At 49.7% G+C, this 22,787-nt stretch overlaps 2 protein-coding genes and 1 long non-coding RNA gene across 15 annotated transcripts in view; 2 read left to right on the plus strand and 1 right to left on the minus strand.

The window, feature by feature from the left end:
- The window catches only part of FAT2 (FAT atypical cadherin 2), an 82,300-nt gene extending 63,099 nt beyond the window's left edge, over positions 1-19,201 (minus strand). For 2 of the 7 annotated variants that reach the window (XM_082379044.1, XM_082379042.1), the window contains exon 1: positions 19,068-19,195. The gene's annotated coding sequence lies outside the window, so the exon portion shown is untranslated. Of the gene's footprint in view, positions 1-19,067 lie in introns of all 7 variants that reach the window. The other 5 variants (XM_082379043.1, XM_082379045.1, XM_082379046.1 and 2 more) reach the window with 4 other exon arrangements.
- SLC36A1 (solute carrier family 36 member 1) overlaps positions 1-22,787 on the plus strand; it is a 165,763-nt gene that overhangs the window by 130,157 nt on the left and 12,819 nt on the right. The gene's annotated exons all lie outside the window — the stretch shown is intronic.
- LOC309622893 lies at positions 19,586-20,616 on the plus strand. The gene is made up of 2 exons (XR_014241198.1): positions 19,586-19,695; positions 20,064-20,616. It is a non-coding gene; the product is annotated as an uncharacterized lncRNA (long non-coding RNA).

Raw genomic sequence — 22,787 nt, forward strand, 5'->3', positions numbered from 1 at the left:
CAGTCTGGCCCTAAGTACTTCTGACAAGAACCCTCCATCAGGGCTCAGCTCCAGTTGAACTGAGCTGTATCTGCATATGTAGGGGCTGCAGAAAAACAAAGGGACCACGATCACAGGCCTGGCATCAGGCTGCTAGGCTCTCAGGCCTGGCTCCACCACTTACTAACTGGGTGACTTTCTAGGCAGGCAATTTCACCTCTGTGAGACTCGACTTCCTCTTCTGTAGAATAGGAATAAGGATATTAACTACCTCATTGGATCGTTGTGAAAATCAAGTGAAATAACAAAGGTAAATGACCTAGCATAGTGCCTGGCACATAGTAAGTTTTAAGGTAATATTAGCTATTATTAGTCATAGGAATCTAAGTTTCATAAAGCGAAGGGACCTGCCCAGGGCCTTACAGCTAGATAGAAACAAAGCAACAACTAGACCTGGAGTTCCTTGCATCACAGGCCAGGGCTGCTTCCCCCATCCCAGGCTTACCTACACCTGTCCCACCACAAGTCCCTTTGGACAGAGCCTGATTCTGACTCGCCTTGTAACCCTGAACAGAGAAAACCCCTCCCTTCCTGGAATGTCAGAGCTGAAGTGGACCTGAGACATGATGGAGCTCAGATCCCTCTTCTCATGCATAGATGGGGAAATAGAGCCCCAAGTGGGGGAGGGGTCTTGCCCCAAGTCCCAAGGTGGGTGGCCAGGTAAGAACCAGCCCCTGGAGATTGTTGAACTAACTGTGAGTGAACGCTTCACCCTCTAAGACCTGCTGCTCTTCCTCATCCTCTCCCTTGCCGCTTCCCGAATGCCTCATCCCTGAACTCCAGCCTGGGTCAAAATGTGAGACTCATCAGAGCCAAGGATGGGGAGGGGGGACCGGGGAGGGCAGAGTTTGGTTGCCAAACCGGGTCTTCTAGAAGCAATGTGTGAGGCTGCGTACACCAGGCTGGTGGCCGGCCTGCCCTTGGGAGTCTTGACTCCGTGGAGTTCATGGCTACCAGCCAGATGTGCCGAGCATTCTTGGAGGAAACAGGCAAAACTTGTTTTTCCAGTTGCCTTGGTCTTCAAAGGCAAGGAAGAGTTAAACTTCCAGGGCAAGGGGGAAAGGGAGAGGCTTGGATCCTTGTCTTTCCAGAGTCCTAAGAGAAACAAATGCAGGTTCTTTAAGACCTCGTGGGTTGCATCCCAACATGGGAAGGAGGGTGGAGGCAGAAATGGAAAAGCCAACCTAACTTGGCCTCTGAAAGTCTGTGACAGAGAAGAATTTGAATAGGGCTCCTACTTCCAGCCTCCCTACCACCATCCCTCGCTTGAGATCCTGTTGGTGGCGCCCTAAACCCAGCACCTCAGAAGAGAGGGGGCAGGATGGAGGTAGATTCTATGCTTAGGGTCCTAAAGCCAGGGACAGAAAAAGATGCTGTCTACTCCCCATCCTTACTGCCCCCTTGCTGTCACCCCTTGCTTGCCACCGCAGCCCATGAAGGACCCGGCCACAGGCAAAAGCCACACTCACCCATCCCTGACACAATCCCCTGCAAGCACAAGGGGACCCCTGAATCATTTGGACCCCACCCCTTCCCCCAGGATGGCATTGCTTTTGAAGTTGAAGACCCAGGGGAGATGAGTGCTTACCCCGGTCCCAGGTCCACACTCACTCCTTGGCCCGGCGAGCCCAGGGTGCGTGCAGCCTCCCAGCTCTGCCTGCCCTGCTTTGGGGAAAGCTTCCTGTTCACCAGGTCAGCACCCGTGGAGGGCAGGTCCCGACAAGACACTCCGCTCAGCAGCTGCGGGGGCGCCTTGAGAGCCGGAGTCCTTAAGATGAGCTGCAGCGAAGGGAGCAGGGATGGGGTCTCCCTGGGGGGCAATAAGATGCCAAAGGGGGTGCACCCTTGTGTAGGGGTTTGGTGCCCATGGCTTTGTTCAAGCCGTGGGACCCACAGACCTGGTGAGTGGTTTGCTGGGGGAAGGGCCTGTGTCTGATATTTGTTTCTGGCACCACACCTGGGCAGGTGAACAGGCTTACAGGGTGCAGGGGCACATGGGCTCCCTGGGCTACCCTCCCACCTCATGGCACCTAGGACCACTATTTTGAAACATCTTGTGAAAACATAGATCAGTTCTTATCACTTCCCTGCTTAAAATTTTCCAGTGGCTTCCCACAGCATTTAGATGAAAATCTGAACTTGTTATCATGGCCTGGAAGACTCCCCACCATCTGGGCCCTGCCTGCATCTCCAGTGATACCTCCCACCACTCTCCCCATTGTTCACCAAGCTGCAGCCATAAGGGCCTTCTTTCTCCTCTGCAAACATACTAAACTGGGATCTGCCTCAGGGCCTTTGCACTTGCTGTTTCCCTCTATTTAAGATTCTCCCATGGCTGGCTTCTTGTTATTATCCATTTCTCACCTCTAATGTCACCGCCTAACCCCCAGTTTGATGTAGCCTCCTTCCTAATGCCCTTCTTTGTCACATCACTCCATTTTCTCCATGGCACTTGTCACCTCCCAATATGTTCTTATTTATTTGTTTACTGTCTCCTGCCCTAGATGCTAGGCTCCATGAAGACAGGAGCTTTTTGATCTTATTCATGCACGAATTCCCAGTGCCTAGATCAGTGCCTGGTACATAACAGAGCTCAATAAATACTAATTGAAAAATGAAAGGATCTGGACTTAGGGAAATCAATGACGGATTGAAAGCTGAAAGAACATTTAGCGATCATTCCCTCCTTTTTGATGCTGGAAAATAAAGTCCCCAAAAAAGAAAGGGACTTGCCCAAAGTCACAGGGTGAGAACCAGAGCCAGGTTCTTTCCTCCCAACCATGCTGCCAGAAAGAGAAACTGTGTTCCCTTGTAAATCCAACTGTTTGTGTTCAAGCCCAACTCCACCACTTGCTAACTGTATAACCTTGGGGAAGTTAACCTCTCTGAACCTCAGTTTCCTCATCTGTAAGATGGGGCTATTAACAGTACTGCTTTCCTGGGGTTTTATGAAGATGAAATACGATCATGTACATTAATATGCTTAGCATTGGTGCCTGGCCCATAGAAAAGCACTCAATAAATATTAGTCTCAAAGCCAAAGCAGAATCAAAGCCTGAGGTCGGGGTGAGGGTGGGGTAGACTGAACCCCCTGTAGAAGGCCCAGCCTGTGCCCCAGTGGAGCAGGAATCCGCTGGTCCCTGGTCAAGTCTAAGCTTGCTGGCCCAGCCGCAGGCTCTGCTGGGAAGCTGCGAGCAGGCGCTTGTCTGGGGTGGGGCCTCATGCTCTTGGCTCCCCAGACTCAGAGAGAAATCTGCATGTGGGTGAATGTGCACATTTGCAAGAAAGCACACACACACACACACACACACACACACACACACACACACTTAGGAGACAATTTTGAATAATTGTGTGGGTACGCTAATTGTGTGCGCCTGCTTGGCAGAATGCGTACTGTGTGAGTAAATAAACTGGTAACTGTGGGGCTTGCGTGTACACGGGTGTGAGCAAGTGCAGGTGTGGGGTTTCGTGAATGGACCCTTTTAGGACATATGCGTAAATCAAACTCTGTCTCCATGTAACTCCCAACCCCATTTCATGCATGGTGAAGGCAGCAGAAGGTGGTTCACAGCACAAAGCTTCTGGCTGTGTGACTTTGGGCAAGTGGCTTACCTTCTCTGATTCTTAGTTTCCTGACTTCATAATACTATTTTGAGAATGAAATGAGTTAATGTACATAAATGCTGAACATGGCGTATGACACAATTTTTGAAAAATATTATGAAGTACTATTACTTTTTAGCAGCCAGCTCAGACTATTGATTGTTGAGTTTGTGGGTAATGAAAACTCTCAGATGTCTTTTCACGTCATCCCCAATCTGTTCTTGTGCAGGCTGATCTTCTGCAACTGAATGACATAGGATTTTAATGAGACTGTGATTCATTTCTCCTTGTGTTTCACTCACTGCCCCAGCATCCCAGAATCTTAATTCTAACGTTCAGAAACTTGGTGGTTGTAACATCCGTGTCTTTATCCGAGTCACTGATAAAAGTCTGAACACAACTGGCAGGATAAGTGCTCTGAGATCTATCCTCATTTTCTTGGTTAGTGATCTCAAGTGCAATTCTGGAACGACTCATCTCACAATGTGGAGAGCTCCCCGTCACTGGGGGAATCCAACCAGATTCTGTGTGGCCACCTGGGAAGGATATGCTACTCTAGTGGGATAGGTGCCCTTGGGGGAAACAAGGAGAGCTCTAAAGTCCTTTCCATCTTATACAGGTAGGTTCTTCGGCTTGTGCAGGCCTATGGGATTTCCTCTGGCTGTGGATCAGGAAAATCATTCACCGATGCCTATTCAGTGGTCAGTGTAGTAAGCTGACCTGGCTCTCAGGAGACCTAGGTCTAAAGTCACTTATTCCCGTGACTGGTCAAATCAGTCACCTAAGCCCTCTGGACCTCCTTCTTCATCTGTAAATGATGTGTGTATGTTGGGGGAAGGGGCGGGAATGGATCTGTGATTTCAGACCCCTCTATTGCTTTCAGGGGCAGAATCTCTTTTTTCCTGCTGAAATTGTCTTGGAAACACAGCCTATAAACAGATAAAAGCAGAGCTGCACTATTGAAGCAGGGCTCGAGGCCTAGGACCCTGCCCCCAGGTTTGTCCCTCACTCCCTTGGGAAGCACAGGTTTGAAAAACTGGACTAAGAGCCCCTCCAGATCTGACAAGCGGGGGCTCTGCTATGCTAACGTCCTGTGTCCTGCCTACATGTTCTAAGCGGTGTGGTTGGATGTTCTGTGATTCTAATGCTCTGTGACCTGTATCCGTAATGGTCCATGTGCAGTGGCTCAGGCATTTTAGTTCTAGGAGCCTGTGACGCTGTCGGTAATTCTATCCCTTCCATGGGGAAGCAGATGTACTTGAAGGAATTCAAAGCCAAATCAAACTTCCACTAAAGAAGCTCCTACCGAATTTGTTCAAATTGCCAGGCTTTGTTTCTTTGTTTCTTTTTTTTTTTAATTTATTTTTGGCTGCGTTGGGTCTTCATTGCAGCCCGTGGGCTTTCTCTAGTTGTGGCGAGCAAGGGCTACTCTTCGTTGTGGTGCGCGGGCTTCTCATTGCAGTGGCTTTTCTTGTTGCGGAGCACGGGCTCTAGGCACACAGTCTTCAGTAGTTGCAGCATGCGGGCTCAGTAGCTGTGGCACACGGGCTTAGTTGCTCCACGGCATGTGGATCTTCCTGGACCAGGGATCGAACCCGTGTCCCCTGCATTGGCAGGTGGATTCTTAACCACTGTGCCACCAGGGAAGTCCCCAGGCTTTGTTTCTGACGATGAAATTCCTCCCATCACCCAGGCACAGATCAGCAATGACATTCTCCCTCGTGGCCCAGCACCTTCCCTTTTCTTAGGCATGACACAGACAGTAACTAATAGCCACAGAATACCCCTAGGAAACACATCTGTCCTTTTACTCCCATTTCTCAGGTAAGACAAACTGAGGTTTACCTGGCACACCCAAGGCCACCCAGAAGGGGGTGGCTGTACTGATAACAGAGAGCCGGATATCCTGAAGCTGGGTGCTCTGGATTTCCTAGACTGAGGGGAGAAGCAATGAGGGAAGATATTTTTCAAAGTTTGGAGAGTCTTTCATGAAAGAAGGAGTCACTGGATTCATCCCTCTGGATTGGAGAAGGTCCATACTCTCCCCCAAAAATCTGAATGTGAATTTACCATGGGTTTGGGTGCCCTCAGCATTTATTTTCCGACCTCCCACCCCCATTCCCCATCTCTGTCCCAGGCATCCAGTGTTAGGGCTGGCTCCTATGGCTCTCAAGAAAGAATCCTAAATATATTCTGTTTATGACGAAGGCTGGGAAGTGGGGGAGGGTGGGACCAGGGAGCAGGAATTAGGAGGGATTGTGCCTTTGAGCCAGATTAAAACCGTAAGTGAAAGAATGTTGATATTCCAGGTACCTGCTTGTTAGGAAGTCTTTAGCTACTGAAATAATTTTACTACTTAGTCTTTGGGAGCCATTGAAGGTTTTAGAGAAGAGGCAGGACCAAAGCAGAACTATATGCTAGGAAGAGTAATCTAACATCAGATCAAAAGGGGAATTTTCACATTCAAGATTCCCACTCTAGTGTGGACTGGGCTTGAACACCAGCTCTATTGGTTTAAGCCAACTGGAATTCAGGAATTGGTAGGAGGGACTGATTTACTTCTAAGAAACTTGGATGAACACTTGAGTCATGTGCTAGTTTGTAGGCAGCCGCTGCTGGGTCCTCGTGTAACAAAAACAAATCAAAGAACTGGGTACGAGCAGGAAAAGGACCAGAGGCTTGAGCCCTGGATTGGGCATGTGACCTTGGGAAGGCCACAGAACTTCTTCTGAGCCTCAATTTACCTGTCTATAAAATGGAGATAATAATAGCTACTTCTACCTACTTCCCAGGGCTGGAGGAAAGACAGATAATATGATAGGAGAAAGCATAGGGAGGAAAGACACAGAGTAACACCTTATTAGGACCAATAATGGCTTGGTAAAAGGCAGCTGGAACCACCAGTGGACTGAGAGGCAGTCTCAGGAGAGCTGTTTTTAAAGGCAAGGCCTACCCAAGCCTGGAATTAAGGGGAAGAGAAACGACTGAAAAGGAAGTTCTTGCCTAGGGCATGGGTGAAAGGGAGCTGGGACTTGGGGTCCCCTTTTTTATCAGTATTCTGGTCATTATTATTGATGACAAAAATTATACTGTCTTACATCTGGATGGTAATCTATATGTTTTCAAAACACATCTGCATGCATTTTCTCACTTGGTCTTTGGGGAGAAGACCCATTATTGGGTAGAATTAATAGTAAGAAAGCGGTCTCTAGAGTCGGATATACCTGCTTTCAAATCCTACTCAACAGCTGTGTGACCTTGGGCAGTTATTTAACCTCTCTGGTCCCAGAAAAAGGGAAATGAGAGTAGCAGCTATCTCATGGAACTGTTGAGAAGGCTGCAAGAGTCAATGCATGGTACATTCCCAGCACAGGAAACACTCAGTGCCAGTTAGTTATTGTATCAACCTCATCCTTATTGTGACACTTATTATCACTCTCATTTTGTAAATGAGAGACTGAAGCTCAGATAATTGGAAGGCTCCTGCCTGGGTTTACCCATCTAGTAGGTGGTGGATTCAAGTACTGACCCAGAACAGGAATCCATATTCCAAGAAGAGAGACTCAGAGGGGGCTGGAGTGGCTGGGGCTGATTCTCTAGAGCAGCATTCTCCTTCAGAACTTTCTACAATGATGGAAATGTTCTATGTCTGAGCTGTCCAGTGTGAGAGCCACTAGCCCATATATTCATCTTTATACCAATGTTGTCCTTAAATATAATTTCTAATTTTTTTCATGGAGGAAGGGGCCCACAAAAGCTAAGGTGACTAGGGCCCTTGAAAGTCAGAATGTGACCCTGGGGAGATAGACATTTGAAGGAAACACAGGGCTTCCAGGCACCTGGGCTTTAAGGAAGAAAAGAGACAAAGTGGGAGATGATGAGAAAGTGTTTTGTTATTGGACTTCCTCTGCCAAAGTCATTTATTCACTCGCTCATTCAATACTTCTTTTTTGAGGGCCTACCCTGTGAGGGCATTCTAGAACAGAGAATAGGACAGGTGAGGTCCCTGCTCTTGTGGGGATTGGATTCTAGTGGCAGAGAGAGGGAGATGATAAATAAAAAAAATATACAGTATCATCAGGTGATGAAAAGTGATCTGAAGGAAAATCATGCAAGGCAAGGTTAGAGAGTGATGGAGGCGGCGCTGTTTTTGAAAGGGCGGTCAGGGAAATCCTACATGACAAGGTGACATTTGCGCAGAGGGAGGGCCACAAAGCCATCTTGAGAAAGAGTTCCAGGCAGAAGAAACAGGCAGTGCAAAGGCCCTGGGGCAGGAGAAAGGAGACCGCAGACAGACTAGAGGGAGCAAGGAGAGAGGGGTACCTGCAAGATCAGGGAGGTGGCCCAGGGCAATTCAGCCCAAAGAAAAGACCTGTAGTGAGGTGGGATCCCATCACAGGATTTACATGATGGTTCTATAAGGAGCAGGAGGAGGGAGGGTCGTGCTGCTGGACATAAAACCTTAGAGCCCTTCAAGACCATCCCCTGTGGCCAAGGGGTGGTATACAAGCTGTCCAGCTGCAATTAGTTTTGTTGGGCCTATAATACATTGTTTTGTTGTTTGACGGTTTTCTACTTAATTAGTTAACATATAAACATTGGGAAGCTTCACCCAAAAATCTAGATTCCAGCTTCTGTTTCCCGAAGTGGAGGGCACTGTCTGTGTGCACCCATGGCACGGTTGGCTGGAGTTGAGTGGTGGCTGCCCCCTTTAGATGGGGCCTGGGCTCTCTAGTCCCCCCTCCCCAGGCTCTCCCAGATGTGGAGGCCATTTCAGCTACCATTTATCTCCAAGGTAGTTTTCTAATAGAAGAGACACACATCTGTACCTACACCTCTTTCCAAACTGTGAAGAAAATAGAATCCAGGATGGCCTTCTGCCCACACACTGGGCCTGCTTCACCCCTGAGGCTCCCGCCAGCTGTAGACATTTGAGTTTGGAGCCCCTGACACTCACTGAGTCCCAGAGAGAGCAAGGGATCTCTTCGTCTTGGGGTTGCCTATATGGGTCCATGAGCTTTGCAGCTGGAGCTGAAAACTCCCTAAATCAGAGGGCGTCCCAGGATCAGAGGGCTTGGACGGAGGGCGGATCCTGCCCCACTTCTTCCAGGGCTCTCTGTCCAGAGAGGTTTGTAAGATCAAAACCAGCTCCAGTTCAGCAGGGCATTGAACCTATTTATCATTTAGAAGCTCTGGAGACAAAGCAAGAGGAGCAGAGCACCTCCTCTAAGTTCTGCGTTTGTGCCTTGGGATCCATCAGGGCACAGTGTGAACTCAGCCCTATGGAAGGCCAGGGGGAACCCTGGAGTCTCTCCTCCTGGTGGGGCAGCCTCTGGCCAGGCAGGGACCAGGAGGCCCCCTGTATGGGAGGAGACTGCCCTGAAGGACTGGGTTTGGGGATGGCTCTCTGCAAGCCTGGAAGGTTGTGTTCTGACGTCAAGAGATAGACTCCCCCGGGGGACCGGAAAGCTCCTTTCAGAGGGTAGAACAGATTGCAGAGACCAGAATGTCCCTGCTGCATGGACTTCATCAGGCGGGGTCCTTCCTCTTCTGCATTCCTTGCAACTCTTTGATCCAATGAAATCCTGTGCCTTTCCAGGAACTATGGATGAGTTTTCAGATATCTAGACATCAAGTTCCAACAGGGTGACTTGGATCACTAACTGAACCTCTGAGCCTCTGTTTTCCTCATCTTTAAAAGAGAGATACTAACTGAACCCACCTCAGATAGTTCTGAAGTTTCGACTAGATGATTCATATTAAACAGTTAACACAGTGCATGATACCTAGCAACTGCTAAATAAATATTGGCTGTTATTTAAAAACGATCGTTATCATTATGGAAACTGGATTGAAACCCAGCTGCTGCCTTGAGCCCCGTCCCCATTCATTCGCCTTCTGAGGCAGCCCTGTGAAGTTCCCAAGCCTCCCTAGGGCACAGTTTACAAACTGCTAGGAGTCTGATCTCCATTTTGTAGAGATCGGAAAACTATGCCCCAAGAAGGGAAGTCCCATAGTGCCATGTACTAAGTCACATCACATGTTGGTGGCGCAGAAGCCGGTCTCCCCATCCTGGGCGCTTTGCACTGGCCAAGTGGCTCCCTGCGACCCGGCTGCTCTCCCAACCTGGGGCTCCTCAGGAACCCACACAGGCAGGGCCTCCTACTCAGGAGAGTGCAGGGAAAGGAGCCAGCCTTCGGGGTCAGACCTGCCCCCCCATCCTGCCTCTGCTTTCGTCTGGGGGCCTGGCTTCCTCTCTCCGAGCCTCCGTTTCCCCATTTGTGAAATGGGGCTAGCAACGGTTACCTGCTTGGAGGATTTAACGAGCTTATGAATGCAAAGCGTTTAGCACTCCTTTGGTGCCGAGGGGCCTCGGTAATATATCAGAGGGCCCGGGAGGGGGACCGAGCCGGAGACCCCTGAGCAAACCCCCTCATTTCATGGGGCCTCCACTTCTCCATCTGGGAATTGGGACTAGTCCCTGCTCTCCTGCTTTCCTGGGTAACCCTCCACTGAACTGTTGTCAAATGAAGAAGGCGACATTTGGGGGAATAGGAAATGTTTACAGAGGCACAGGCCCTGGTCATAGCTGATGTTTACTGAACATTTACTATGCGCCAGGCCCTGTGGTATGCGCTTGGCATGCATTATCAGTTTGAAGCTGGCTTACAGCAACCCTGTAATTACCCTCATTTTGCAGAAGGGATAAATGAGACTCAGAGAGGTTACCTAAGCTCCAAGTTCACACAGCTGGTTTGCGACCAAAGCAGGATTAAAACTCAGATCACCTGGGTGTCTAACAGTTCCCTGGCCTGCCCCCTGCCGATGCCCACAGCCTGGAAAGAGCTCTTGGGAGGGGGAGAGTTTTATGATCCTTCCCCCACACCAGGGATTATATAACCGTATGTCCTCTCCCACCAGCAAACACAGATTCTCAGCAAAGCCTTCATCTCCAGTTCCATCACTTTCCCTCTGGCTGCTGTCTCTTTCCCTCAGCCCAGCAGCGCTGTCTGTCCATCCAAGTCCAGTCCTCTCTGAGCAGAACAGCTGAGGACAAAGCTGGCAAGTAGGCAGGCCTTGGCAGGTGAGGGGCTGGTTCTAGCAGTGGGACAAGACAGGCAGCTCCCTCCGCTGTTGGCGGTCCTGCTGTGGAGCTGGCTGAACCTGAACCGTAGGGCCAGAGGCAAGAGAGGGGTTAGGGATGATTTGGGAGCATCAAGGTGCATACTAATGAGATGCAAATGAACCTCTGCCGGGGACTCCAGCTCAAGCCCAGAGTCCCACATTCAAGCCCCCTGGGCTCTGTCCACACCGGTTCCTCTTACCCATGGTAACTCTGTGCTCCACCCAGCCACTGGCGGACGCAGAACTCACCAGAACTGCTGGGCCTGCTGTGTTCTCATCAGACAGGGCTGGCCATTGAATTGAACCAGGGGCTACATCTTGGGAATTCCCGAAGGGGGTGGGTGTAGGGGTTAAAATACATAGTCCAAGCCCCACCCCAAATCTACTGAATCAAAATCCTTAGGGGTGGGGCTCAGGGATAGATATTTAACAAGCTCCCGGGGTGATTTTCGTGACGGGTGTTTGGGATCCGCTGAAGGTGGTGATCGCTTTCTTTAGGATCCTGTGTTCTACCATGCCTTGTTGCAAAGCTTATATCCCATATGTGGCCTTCTCCTGGCCCCAGTGGAGAGAGGCGGGTGGGGAAGTTAGGAAAAGACTGAAATCTCCATGACTCTTTTAGGCTAGACAAGTGCTTCTCAAATGTCAGTGTGTTAAAAATCACAGCCTCATTCTTAAGAAGTTTGATTTCATAGGGCTGTGGTAAAACTCGGAGGGCGTGTTTTCCCCTGTAGATGGGGAACACTGGCTCCCGGGCAAAGCAGCCACAAGGTTATCTCTAAAGTCAAACAGAAGAGCAGACAGGAGAGGGAAACAACAGATCTGATTCCTGCGCCTTTCACCTGGAAGTCTCTGAGTCTGCAAATCTCTCCACTCAATAGCATCTCAAACCCCAGAGACAACTGTTTACCTTCTTGCAGACAGGTCTGTCCCAGATAGAGACACAGCCCCGTGAACCACGTTCCCCTTGCAATGAATAGAACTGAACTGAAAATCAAAGGGTTCCAGCCACACACACATACCTCAAGGGCCCAATAATTCCACTCTTAGGCATTTACACAGTGGAAGTGTGTGCATATGTTCATGAAAGATTCACACGAGAATGTTCAGAGCAGCACTATTTATAATAGCCCTCTGTTGGAAATAGCCTCAGTGTCCATCAAGAGCAGATGGCTACGTAAATTGTGGCGTGGTCATACAGTGGAATACTATACATCAAAGAAAATGAAAGTATTGCTCTAGGCAACAACAGAGATGAATCCCCCTCACACAATGTGGGGTGAAAACCGCTATATACGAAAGAGTACTTACTGTGCTATTCCAACTATATAAAGCTTTTAAACAGGCAAAACTCATCTATGGATTACATTAGGATAAAGTTACCCTTGGGCGGGGGAAGAGGGGTGGTTAGTAACTGGAAGGCACACAAAGAAGGTTTCTGGAATGGTGGTAATGTTCTGTTTCTTTATCTGGGAGCTGGTCAGTTTCTGGAAAGTTCATTGAGCTGCACACTTAGGATCTGTGCATTTTTCTGTATGCATATTATACTTAATTTAAAATAAGTTTTCTAAAAGTACTAGTAAAGGACGTCAAAGAAGACTTTTAATAAAAGGAAAAGCATTTAAATAATAAAAGGGAACTCCAGGTGACTTCTGACTGTGGCAAATTGCATGGGATTTCATGGCTATGGGATCGTGGACTCTTCCTGTCCCAGGAACCAGGAAGGAGACAATTCTCAGAACCCAAGAGCTCGGGCGCCATGCCAGGTCCTACCAGGGCTGTGGAAAACCGATGCCTCAGCAGTTCCTGTCCCCACCCCCCCATGACCCGCCCTCCCCAGAACCGCAAGGACAATGACAGCCCATTTTGCACTGGATTCCCAGGTTCAGCTGAGTTCGCATTCATTGGGGCTTGCTTCATGCAGCATTTTTCTGTCCTCAGAGCAGTTTTCTGGCCCATTTTCTTTTTTGATACCCTCAAAGACCCTAAATGTAGAGCAAGAAGTATTTCCATTTTCTAGATGGGAAAGTAGAGGCACCGAGATGGGGGTCAAAAGACTTGTCCAAAGCTAGCAAGGGCTAGCAAGCGGCCCAGCCAGGACTGAAACACAAGGCTTCAGATACCAAATCCAACACTCCCTTGGCTACACCGCAGATGGTGTCTTCCCAGTAATAGCAATGCTGATTATAGCACCTATCAATTAGTGAGCACTTTCCCTGGGGATGTCTCAGAGCCTTCAATAACCCAAGGAGGTAGGTACTATCATATCATTTCCATTTTAACAAATGAAAAAACTGAAAAGTCAGAAAGTCCAAGTGCCTTGTCCAAGGTCAATGCCTAGTAAGTGTGGAGCATGGATTGGAAGAAATGGTCTGAGTTGAGTCGAAGCTCTGAACCGCCAGCCCAGTGGTTCCCAAACCCAGTTGGACCTCACCTGGAGTTCCCTTAGAGCTTGTAAAAATACAGATTCCCTGGCTCCACCGCCAGACCACACATTCCAGTGATGTAGACTCAGGATGGGGCTGAGAAATCTGTATTTTTAAAAACAGCCCTAGGCATTTGGGATGCTCAGCTCTAAACTGGCTGCCACTGAAATAAGACAGTAAAAGCAAAATAATTTAAAGGTAAAGCTTAATTTAGCAACTTCCAGATTAACTCACTGAGCCTCTCTAATAATTAGAGTCCTCCTAACAATGGTACACAACCCCTCCAGAAGATATTTGAGAACAGCCTGACTGGCTGGATAATAGCTATGCTTAGGGTGGGGGGCAGTGACTGACAAGGGGCATCTGGAGGGCGTGTGAGGGGCACTGGTGCTGGTGATGTCTGCTTTTTGCCCTGGTTCCTGGTTTGCCACCGTTTGCATTCACTTTGTAAAAATTCATCAAGCTATAACTTACAGTTGATACACCCTCTTTTTGAATGTTTACAAAAAGGAAAAAAAAAAAAGTCAGGCCAACCATCTGTCAGAGACACCGTAGAAGCAATCTTTACACAGAGTAGAGATTTATACAAGAAATCCAATAGAGTTCTTCTAATTACATGCTTCCAAGAGTTTGAGATTCTAGGATTTGAACTTTCCAAGATGCTGTGATTCTCTGAGTCAATTCCCAAGACTTCAGGAGCCCCCAAATCTGTAATAGTGGCTAACGTTTAGTGAGCTCTTGGCATGTGCTGACTGCTATGCTAAGAGCTTAAGAGCTTTGTATGGACCCACTCACAGCAGCTCTGTGAGGTATTGACAGATAACATTATCCAGCCCACAACCCTCAGAGAGGTGAAATGATGTGCCCAAGGTCACAGAGCTGGAAAGCGGCAAAGGCAGGACCAGAGCTCCAGCACCCTGGCTCCAGAGCTGGTGTGCCCAACCATGGTGCCATACTGGTATCAAGGTCTGCCGCTTCCCAAGGCTAAGTGTCTAAGCATCTCAGTGATGCATTTTGTGCCGTCTAGCCTTGCATCTGCTGGGAGGACCCAGAGGGAAGGGGATGCTGCAGGGACAGACAGCAGCTCTGATCTGGGACACGTGAGCACATGTGGGCCAACAGGCACATACATGCTGACGTTACCCCACAGCTGGCATGTACAATCCTGCTCAGCTGGCACCGAGGCCAACTGCTGTGGGCACTGGAGCTGAACGGGAACTGGGAACTGGAGAGTTCTCTGTTGTGGGCTCCCTGCCCTCAGCCAGGGGGTGGGCAGCTGCCATTTACCTGCCACTCCAGGTCACCTTGCAGTGACCCACAAGTCTCAGGAATGGAGAAAGGCGGACAGGGAAGGCATTTGTCTCTTCGGCAGGCTCCTAACTGGAAAACGCTTACGGCATCACCTCATTCAGGAGGTAGTTTGTCAATCAGTGGGTAATGGTGGACAGTCGGGCACTGTGATTGGCCAAGGGGGAGACAACAGGATATCATCACCTTCTGCTCTGACCCCTCCTTAAATTCTGGTTCCACCCCACAGCCACGCACAGCCTAGACACTCTTTGAATTAAACTTCTTCAACGTGGTCCTCCAATATTTACAAAACAAAAGCCATGCCCCTATGATGATACCCTGAAATCCTAACGTTTTAAAGATGTATATCGAAATATTTTCAGATGCAATTATGTATATGAGATTTGTTTCAAAATAATCTGATCAGGGAAGAGTTGGTGGAGGTATAGGGGAAACATAATTATTGAAGCTGAGTGATTTTTTTTTTAATACTCTTCTGCTTCCTTTTGGTATTTCTACAATTTCTCATTAATAAAAAATTATACATAAATTATATATATATATATTTTTTAAAAGTCATACTCCTTGGCCTGGCACACATGGCCTTCAGTGACCTGACCCCATCCTGCCTTTCAGAGCATGTCTCCAAATGTTCCCCACCCAGCTGATAGTTTTCTGCACACACATGCCGTTTTCTTTTAACTGCTATGCTTTTTCATATGCTACTTTTTCTTTCTGAATTGCCTTTCCCACTTTTCTTTCTTTTTTTAAGCCTCATTCAGTCTTCAAAACTGATGTTCAGTCTCAGATTCTCCTAGAAGCCTTCCTCCACCTTCATAACTGGGCTATCTATGTATGGCTCCTCGGGCCCCACTGCTAGCCCCAGTTTGCCTCTATTTTACCACCTACCTCGAGGTATTAAACCACCCACTTAGCTGCCTCTACCAGCTGTGAGTTTCTGGGGGCCTGACACATCGTAAGTGCTAAGTGTCTATTGAACTAAGGATCTGTTGAGAAAACAGAAGCTGTGCGACTGAAAGGAAGTGGCTTAGCTTTTCTGAGTCTCTATTCATGTCCACACTGAAAACAACAATAGCAACAACAAAAAGAAGTGGTAGAGGATCATGACTGCGGGCCCGCAGGGCGGTTGTGCAGAGTAGAAGAGAAGGTATATGTGACACAGTCTAACCTGGTGACAGGCACATCGAGGGGCTCAGTACATCAGAGTTCTCTTTTCAACCTTTAAATCCCATGTTCAGGGCTGCGCATTGACCCAGGACACCATTGCAAACTGGCTACTGACTTTAGGCAAATAATTCCAAATCTATGATTCCATCTGTAAAATGGAACCAGTAATTCTTGACGGGAGACTTCAGGGAACACCTGAGCACCTTCCACCTGTACAGTTGCAGATTCTTGCTGACTCTCTGGCAATAGTGAGGGAATGGTGTGCAGGGGTGTGTGTGTGTGTGTGTGTGTGTGTGTGTGTGTGTGTGTGTGTTGATAGGTGTTAGGGGAGGGGTCTGATTGATGAGGTGTATGTCCCCTGTCCCCTGAAAGGCATCTTACAGTTTAGGGATCAATCTTGTTGTTGATCCCAAATTGCCTCCAGGGGGTATGGGGGCCATTCACTGGCCTCTGAGGCTGACCACCCACACAGGGAGCAGGACTGTCTCCTGAGCTGGGCGGGGCAAAGAGAGGAAAAGGAGGGTGAAAAGATCTTCGTCGTGGCCCTGCTTTCCCCACTCACTCACTGTGTGACCACAGCCAAATTATCAGCCTTCTCTAAGGAGGCCTCCGTGTCTCTACCTGTCTGATTCAATGATCTCTAGGGACCCTTCCACTCTTATCTATGATGGGGTTGGACTAATACTTAGTTCCTCTGAGCGACAGTTCTCATCTGTGAATTAGAAGTGAAGATTCATTCATTCTCTCTACATATATGCAGTGAGTTTCTTTTACGTGCCAGGTGCTGTGCTAGACACGGGTTCCGGAGCAGTGAGCAGCCCTTAGTAGGAGAGACCATATCAAACAAAATATACGCAAATAACTAATAATTACAATTGTGATCTGTCTTAGGAAGGAACACTTCAGGGTGCCGTGAGATGATCTCCACCCCAGGGGGAAGCGGAGAGGAGGCAAATAATTGATGACTGTGACCAGCATAAACAAGACCCTGGCACTACATGCATTATCTCATTTAATTTTCACATCAATCTCTGAGAAAGGGACTATCGTTCGCCCCATTTTTTCAAATGAGGAGACTGAGGTGTAAAGAATTTGAGGCCCAGGTCGTACAACCGATAATATCCAGGATTTCGGCCCACACTCTTCATTTTAAACCTGTCTGGAAACCCCTATTGTAAATGTAAGCATTTAGTTCCATTAGTCACAGAAACAGTAACATTGAGCTTCTGAGTTAACTCAGCTTGTGCTGGGGACCCAGGAAGCATGGGAAGCTTTCAGGGGCTCTGCGCACACATTACTGAAGGAACCCAAAAGGCAGGGCCCATCCGGCAGGTACAGGAAGGTCCCCAACTATGCCACCCCATCGTCCCTAGCACACACTGGTTTCCACTAAGGCTGCCCCACGTTCTCGCGTACTTGGCAAGAACAAGAAGGAAAACCGCCAGGCCGAGGTGAGTTCATTCATACCCGGGGAAGAGCGTGCAGGCAGCGGAGCGTGGCGGCCCAGCTCACAGAGGCCTGGGGCAGGGGGGCCTGGCAGCCCCTCCCAGTGGAAAGCACAGGCACAGCTGACACGTAGGGGCTGAAGAGTGTCAGTGTCTTTCTGGGTCTGGTTCTCTGAGTCCTTAAGGAGACCACTAAGAGTCATGGAAACAGGGGAGTTCTAGGGAAACCGTGACTTCCTCCAGTTCCTCCCCACTTTACAGATGAGGAAACTGAGACCCAGTGAGCTTGTGGCTGACGGGGCCTCACTGTTTCGCTCCACCACCCTGGCCAACTCATGGACTCAGCCCCTTCCTGCCAGAAGTGTAACCTGTGCTCCGCGGAGAGCCCTGGGGCGAACCCGAGCTTGCCTCTTCCTGCACCAGGGTGTTGAGTTCCAAAGCTTCCTCACCTGCAAAATGCAATCATTCCTACTCTGCCTACCCAGCAGCCTTGTTGGGGTCAATCGATTAAGAATGGATCTTACAGGGAACTCTATTCGGTGCTCTGTAATGACCTATATGGGAACGGAGTCTAGAAGAGAGGGGATATATGTATATGTATGGCTGATGCACTTTGCTGTACAGCAGAAACTAACACAACATTGTAAAGCAACTATACTCCAATAAAAAAATTAATTAAAAAAAAGAACAGATCTTAACAATAATCCAACCACCATTATTGAAAACGTAAGGAAATAGGTAGGCCCAGAGCAGTATGAAACTCTTTCAGGCCACACCGCCTTTGAGTTACAGGGATGTGAATAATGAAATTCTCTTTTCCCCCTGCCTGCTTTGAACACCCAACATTTTCAAATGACCGTGTATCCTCAGCCCCATCCCCAAACACAGGAAGCATCCAGTGGGTATCAGCTGGGATAAAAACTGTTAGTTGATTCTGCGTGGAGGGCACTGCTCACCTGCCCAGGCTCCGCACCCCCATTTTAAAAGGAGCTGAAGGATTGGAAATGCTGCGTTCTGAGCCTGCTTCTCTACCTCCCTGCTCTCGTGAGCCCAGGCCTTGCCCCTGAGTGCTGTGCGCCTGGGGACAGAGGCAGCCTTTCTGAGCCCTTAGCAAACCTCAGCATGGCCTGCTGCTTCCCACATTGGGGCAAATAGCACCTGCCCCCCCCGCCAAGTGGAGGGCTGAACTCTGGCCCGGTGGCTCTGTTCAGTGTTCCACTCTAGCTCTCCTTCCCCCACAGATGTGCGTCAGATTCCTGCTTCCCCCAAGAGCTGCTCCCACTCCCCACACCCACCCCAGAGCTGCCCTTGGCCTCTGAGACTCGCCGCCTTTCGCAGCCCTCGGAGACAGCGAGCACCCCCATCCGATAGCCAGGAAAGCTGAGGTTCTAATCTGGGTGCCTCTAAAGAGTCGCACGAGAGCCAGAGCCAGCCAGGTTGTCTGACTCTCCCTCGGGCCCTCCCACCCTCCCTCCCCCTCACCAGGTGGCTTTGTCTGTTTTAGGGACCCCGTGCCTCCTGGACACACAGGAGAACTCAGCACCTCTCGGTTCCCTGGCCCCAGCCCTTCCTCCTAAAATCAAGGAGGAAATTGTCTCCACATCCCCTTGAAGGCTCAGCCCCAGAAAGCCCGAGCAGGGGATTTCATTCTTCCAAGAAAAGGAGCCCAACTTTCCATACATGCAAATATGACCTGGCTCCTCCCGAAGATCAAAGCCCTAGCCTTGTCCATTCCTGGGCCCCAATCCCCAGCCCCCAGGCTCGGGCTGGCTTCATTCAGTGTACCTAGGTGACCAGGACCCAGGTGTCCTTGTCCTACCCCTGCTGTGCCTGCCCCAGCCATCTCCTGGTTCTGTCGCCACCTTCCAGGAGCCCCTGCTCAGGGGACCAGAATGGATGAACTTTGCAACTCCCACCCCCTAACTTCCCATCCTCCAGCAGTTCTTACCTGTGCCCTTCAGGTGGGGGAGGGTGCCCCGGGGTGGGCTGCTGGTCTGGAGCCCCTTTCACAAGCTCCAGGCTGACAAGCTCGGGAGGGAGGCGCAGAGCCTCAGAGCAGGAAGGCGCACACTCGAAGAGGCTGCTGAGAAAGTTGGAGTAGGTGTGTCCCAGCCCAGGAGGAGGAGGAGGAAAAAGGAGGTGGGAGAATTGAGGCGGATCATCCCCTCCTGCCAGCTCTGGAGTGGAGGGAGGGGAGCCAACTGGGTTGTGGCCCAGAACTCACGGTGGGGAATCAAGTTATGGAAAATGACGGCTGGAGAGTTGCTGAGAAATCGGGACCATCTCCACCTCCCTTCTCGGTTTTACAGAGGGATAAACTGAGGCCCTGGACAGGTTGTACTTGCCTGAGGACACAGAGAGACCATGAGGCACTGGGAAAGGACCCAGGTCACTCAGCTCTCCGGCCAACGTTCTCTCCTCTCTCCTCCCCACGCTGCAGATCCGGATGAACGACCACAGTCACCCCTCCCCGCAAGGTCTGGTTAATAACTCGCTACCTCCTGAGGTTGTTATGAGGATTAAATGAGATAACGGTTGAGGGAAGGCACTTGGCAGAGAAAGTCCCCCCATAAAAGGTAATTCTTCTTCTCATTGTTATTAGCTGTGCCTTCCTCAGTAAGTTACTTAACCTCTCTGAGCTCTGGTTTCCCCAGCTGTGAAATGGGGGTAACAGGAATCCCTACTTCATAAGGTTGTGCAGAATCGTGAGACAGATAATGTGTGTAAAGTGCAAAGCACAGTGCCTGGTATCTCGTTTCCAGGTACTGTACTGGGCACTGGTGACATAGAGGTAAATGAAATAGTTCCTGCCCCACAGAGCTGAAAATGGCTCTGTTACCATTCTGTTCAATCCCCCCGCTCTCCCCCGGCCCCCAGACTTACAACCCCTCTGCAGCTTCCCTGGCAAATAAATGAGTCTTTGCTTGCGTACCTCTACTTACAGGGAGCTCACTACCTCTTCCAGCAGTCAGTTCTGACTCAGCAGTTCTACCTGATGTTCAGCTGAGCAGCAGCCCTTGAACAAGAAGGTTAATAAACAAGAAGTCTACATATCTTTATTATTACTATTATTATAACTATATGACTCAAGGCAAATGATGTCAGTTTGCTGTCTCTATTTCCTCATTTGTTAAATGGGCTCAAAACTGCTGGGGCCACTCAGAACAGATCTATTTCCTCTGCCATGTGACAAAACCTAAGGCCTGATTCTCTGGCTAGGACTTGGTTTTCTAGAAGTTCAGTCTGGACCCTATGGCTAAGTGGAAGCATTAAGGTTCTGGTCTTGTTTATGGAAGAGTAGTGAGGCTCTTGGTGGTTTCCCAGCCCTCAGGAGATATCCATTCATGGAGTGGCTGCAGCCACTGTGGGCCATGCCCTCAGGGATCTGTCACCGTCGTCAGGGATGACCACAGGTGTCGAGCAGCTTCCACGTGTTGCCCAAGACATCTAGAGGGGCCCCCTAACAGGAAGAGTCTCCCAGGCGTCCCTCCTACAAGCTGCATGAGAGGCCTAGGGGTTTACAGCATGAGGGGGACTGCTGCGATCAACGCCAATGGGAAGGCTAACCTGGGCAATTATCCACTTGGCTGATTGCCACCCAAGTCTCCGAGTCTGGGCCGATTAGGCATTAACCCGAGGAAGGTGGCTGTGCGGCCCCTTTGGCTAGTCATGTGTGACTATCTGCCTTTGGGCTCCCCATCCTGGCCAAGGCTGGCCTCCAGCCTGTCCAGTGCAGGGATGTCTGCAGCCTGGGGGTAAGAGGGCGATGAGGATTGAGATGGGTCGCAGAACCGCAGAACGCTGCTGACATCCGTCCCCTCCTCCCCAGTTCCTCCACCACTCCTGCCCCAGGCCCTGATTCCCCACTCTGCGGGTCCCAGGACCTAACTGGGCGGCCTTCTGGCCTCCAGTCCCCCAGGGAAATTGCACTCCTCACTGACCCCCAAGCATGCTTGCAACTTCTCACTCCTGAGCCCCTGCTCACAGCTTCCTGGACATCAAAAATGGTACCTATTCATCTTGGTACAGCCCATATGCCAGCTCCCGTCTGTGAGCTCCCCCAGACCATGGCCCTGACCTGAGTGAGAAGTAATAATAATAATAATAGCAGCTAATCTTTATGTCAGGCACTCATCTCAGCACTCTGCGGGGATTATCTCGTTTCTCTGAATGCCACCACAATGGATTAAGCGCTGTTATCATTCTCTAGTTTTCAGATGAAGAAACTGAAGCTCAGAAAAGCTTTAATTACTTGCCCAAGGTCACTGGTCTAGACTAAGCTAAGTTGCAAGCCCTGCTCTGTCTGGACCCTCTTTTTTTTTTTTTTTTTTAATTTATTTATTTATTTAATTTATGTATTTTTGGCTGCGTTGGGTCTTCGTTGCTGTGCGTGTGCTTTCTCTAGTTGCGGCGAGCGGGGGCTACTCGTTGTTGAGGTGCACAGGCTTCTCATTGCGGTGGCTTCTCTTGTTGCGGAGCACAGGCTCTAGGCGCACAGGCTTCAGTAACTGTGGCACGTGGGCTTCAGTAGTTGTGGCTCGTGGGCTCTAGAGCACAGGCTCAGTTGTTGTGGCGCACGGGCTTATTTGCTCCGCGGCATGTGGGATCTTCCTGGACCAGGGCTTGAACCCGTGTCCCCTGCATTGGCAGGCGGATTCTTAACCACTGCGCCACCAGGGAAGCCCTGTCTGGACCCTCTTAACCACCAGGCTGTACTACCCCAGCTCTCCCCTTCCTCCCCACAAGCCCTCTGGCTGAACCTCCTGTGTGCCCCTCTGCTTTGTTCTACTTTTGTGGGTGCCTCTTTTCACATCACCTCCCGCCCCACTGTGGTTTAACCTCTTCAGGGATGGATCTCTGTCTAACCCAGGGGTTCTCAACCGAGGCTGCACACTGGCATCACCTGGGAAGCTTCTACAAATCATGGTGCCCAGGCCCCACGCCCCAGACCAATTACATCAAACTCCCTGGGAGCGGGCCCCGGGCATCAGTTTTTCCCAGCAGTGTCAGCCACATCGTAGGCATTAAAAGAATTACATCTGATTCTGAATCCCCTGCCTGGACCTCAGTTTCCCCGTCTCACTGAAGCAGGTGTTGAACTCTGATCTTTGACATCTAACTCTAGTATTCTAAAGCTCTAACATTCTTGACATCGGATGTTGTAGGCTTCAGGAGAAAGACCTGGCAAATTATCGCCGTCCACCCTCCTACTTGCCTGAGGAAAGCTGGACTGGGTGGGCGCTTCCTCCCTTCCTCCTAGGTTTTCCTTCCTAGAGCGATCTGTCCATGTTCACCGTGGGGTGGAGAGCATAAATGAGGGGCCTGAGCAGTGATGAAAATTCTAACCAGATGACAAGTTTCAGGGTGTCCATGGATTCTGGAAGCACAGAGAGTATTATTTTCATTTTTAATAGACTGAACCCCTCTGATTCCTTCCGGGGCAGGCTAAAGGCTCAGGTTAATTCAGTGAAAATCATAGACACGAATCATGAAAGCGCATCACAGATGCATGTGCAGGATTGGCTGACAAACATCCTGGTTGGCACGGGACTGAGGGGCTTCCGGGGATGCAGGACTTTCAGGGAAATGGGAACCGTCCGTCACCCTAATAGAGGGAACTGCTACATCACTGCCCCACAGGAATCGCATACCCAGAGTAGGTGCGGAG

The sequence above is a fragment of the Balaenoptera borealis genome (assembly GCF_965194805.1).
Source record: "Balaenoptera borealis genome assembly, chromosome: 2".
NCBI classification, from domain to species: Eukaryota; Metazoa; Chordata; class Mammalia; order Artiodactyla; family Balaenopteridae; genus Balaenoptera; species Balaenoptera borealis.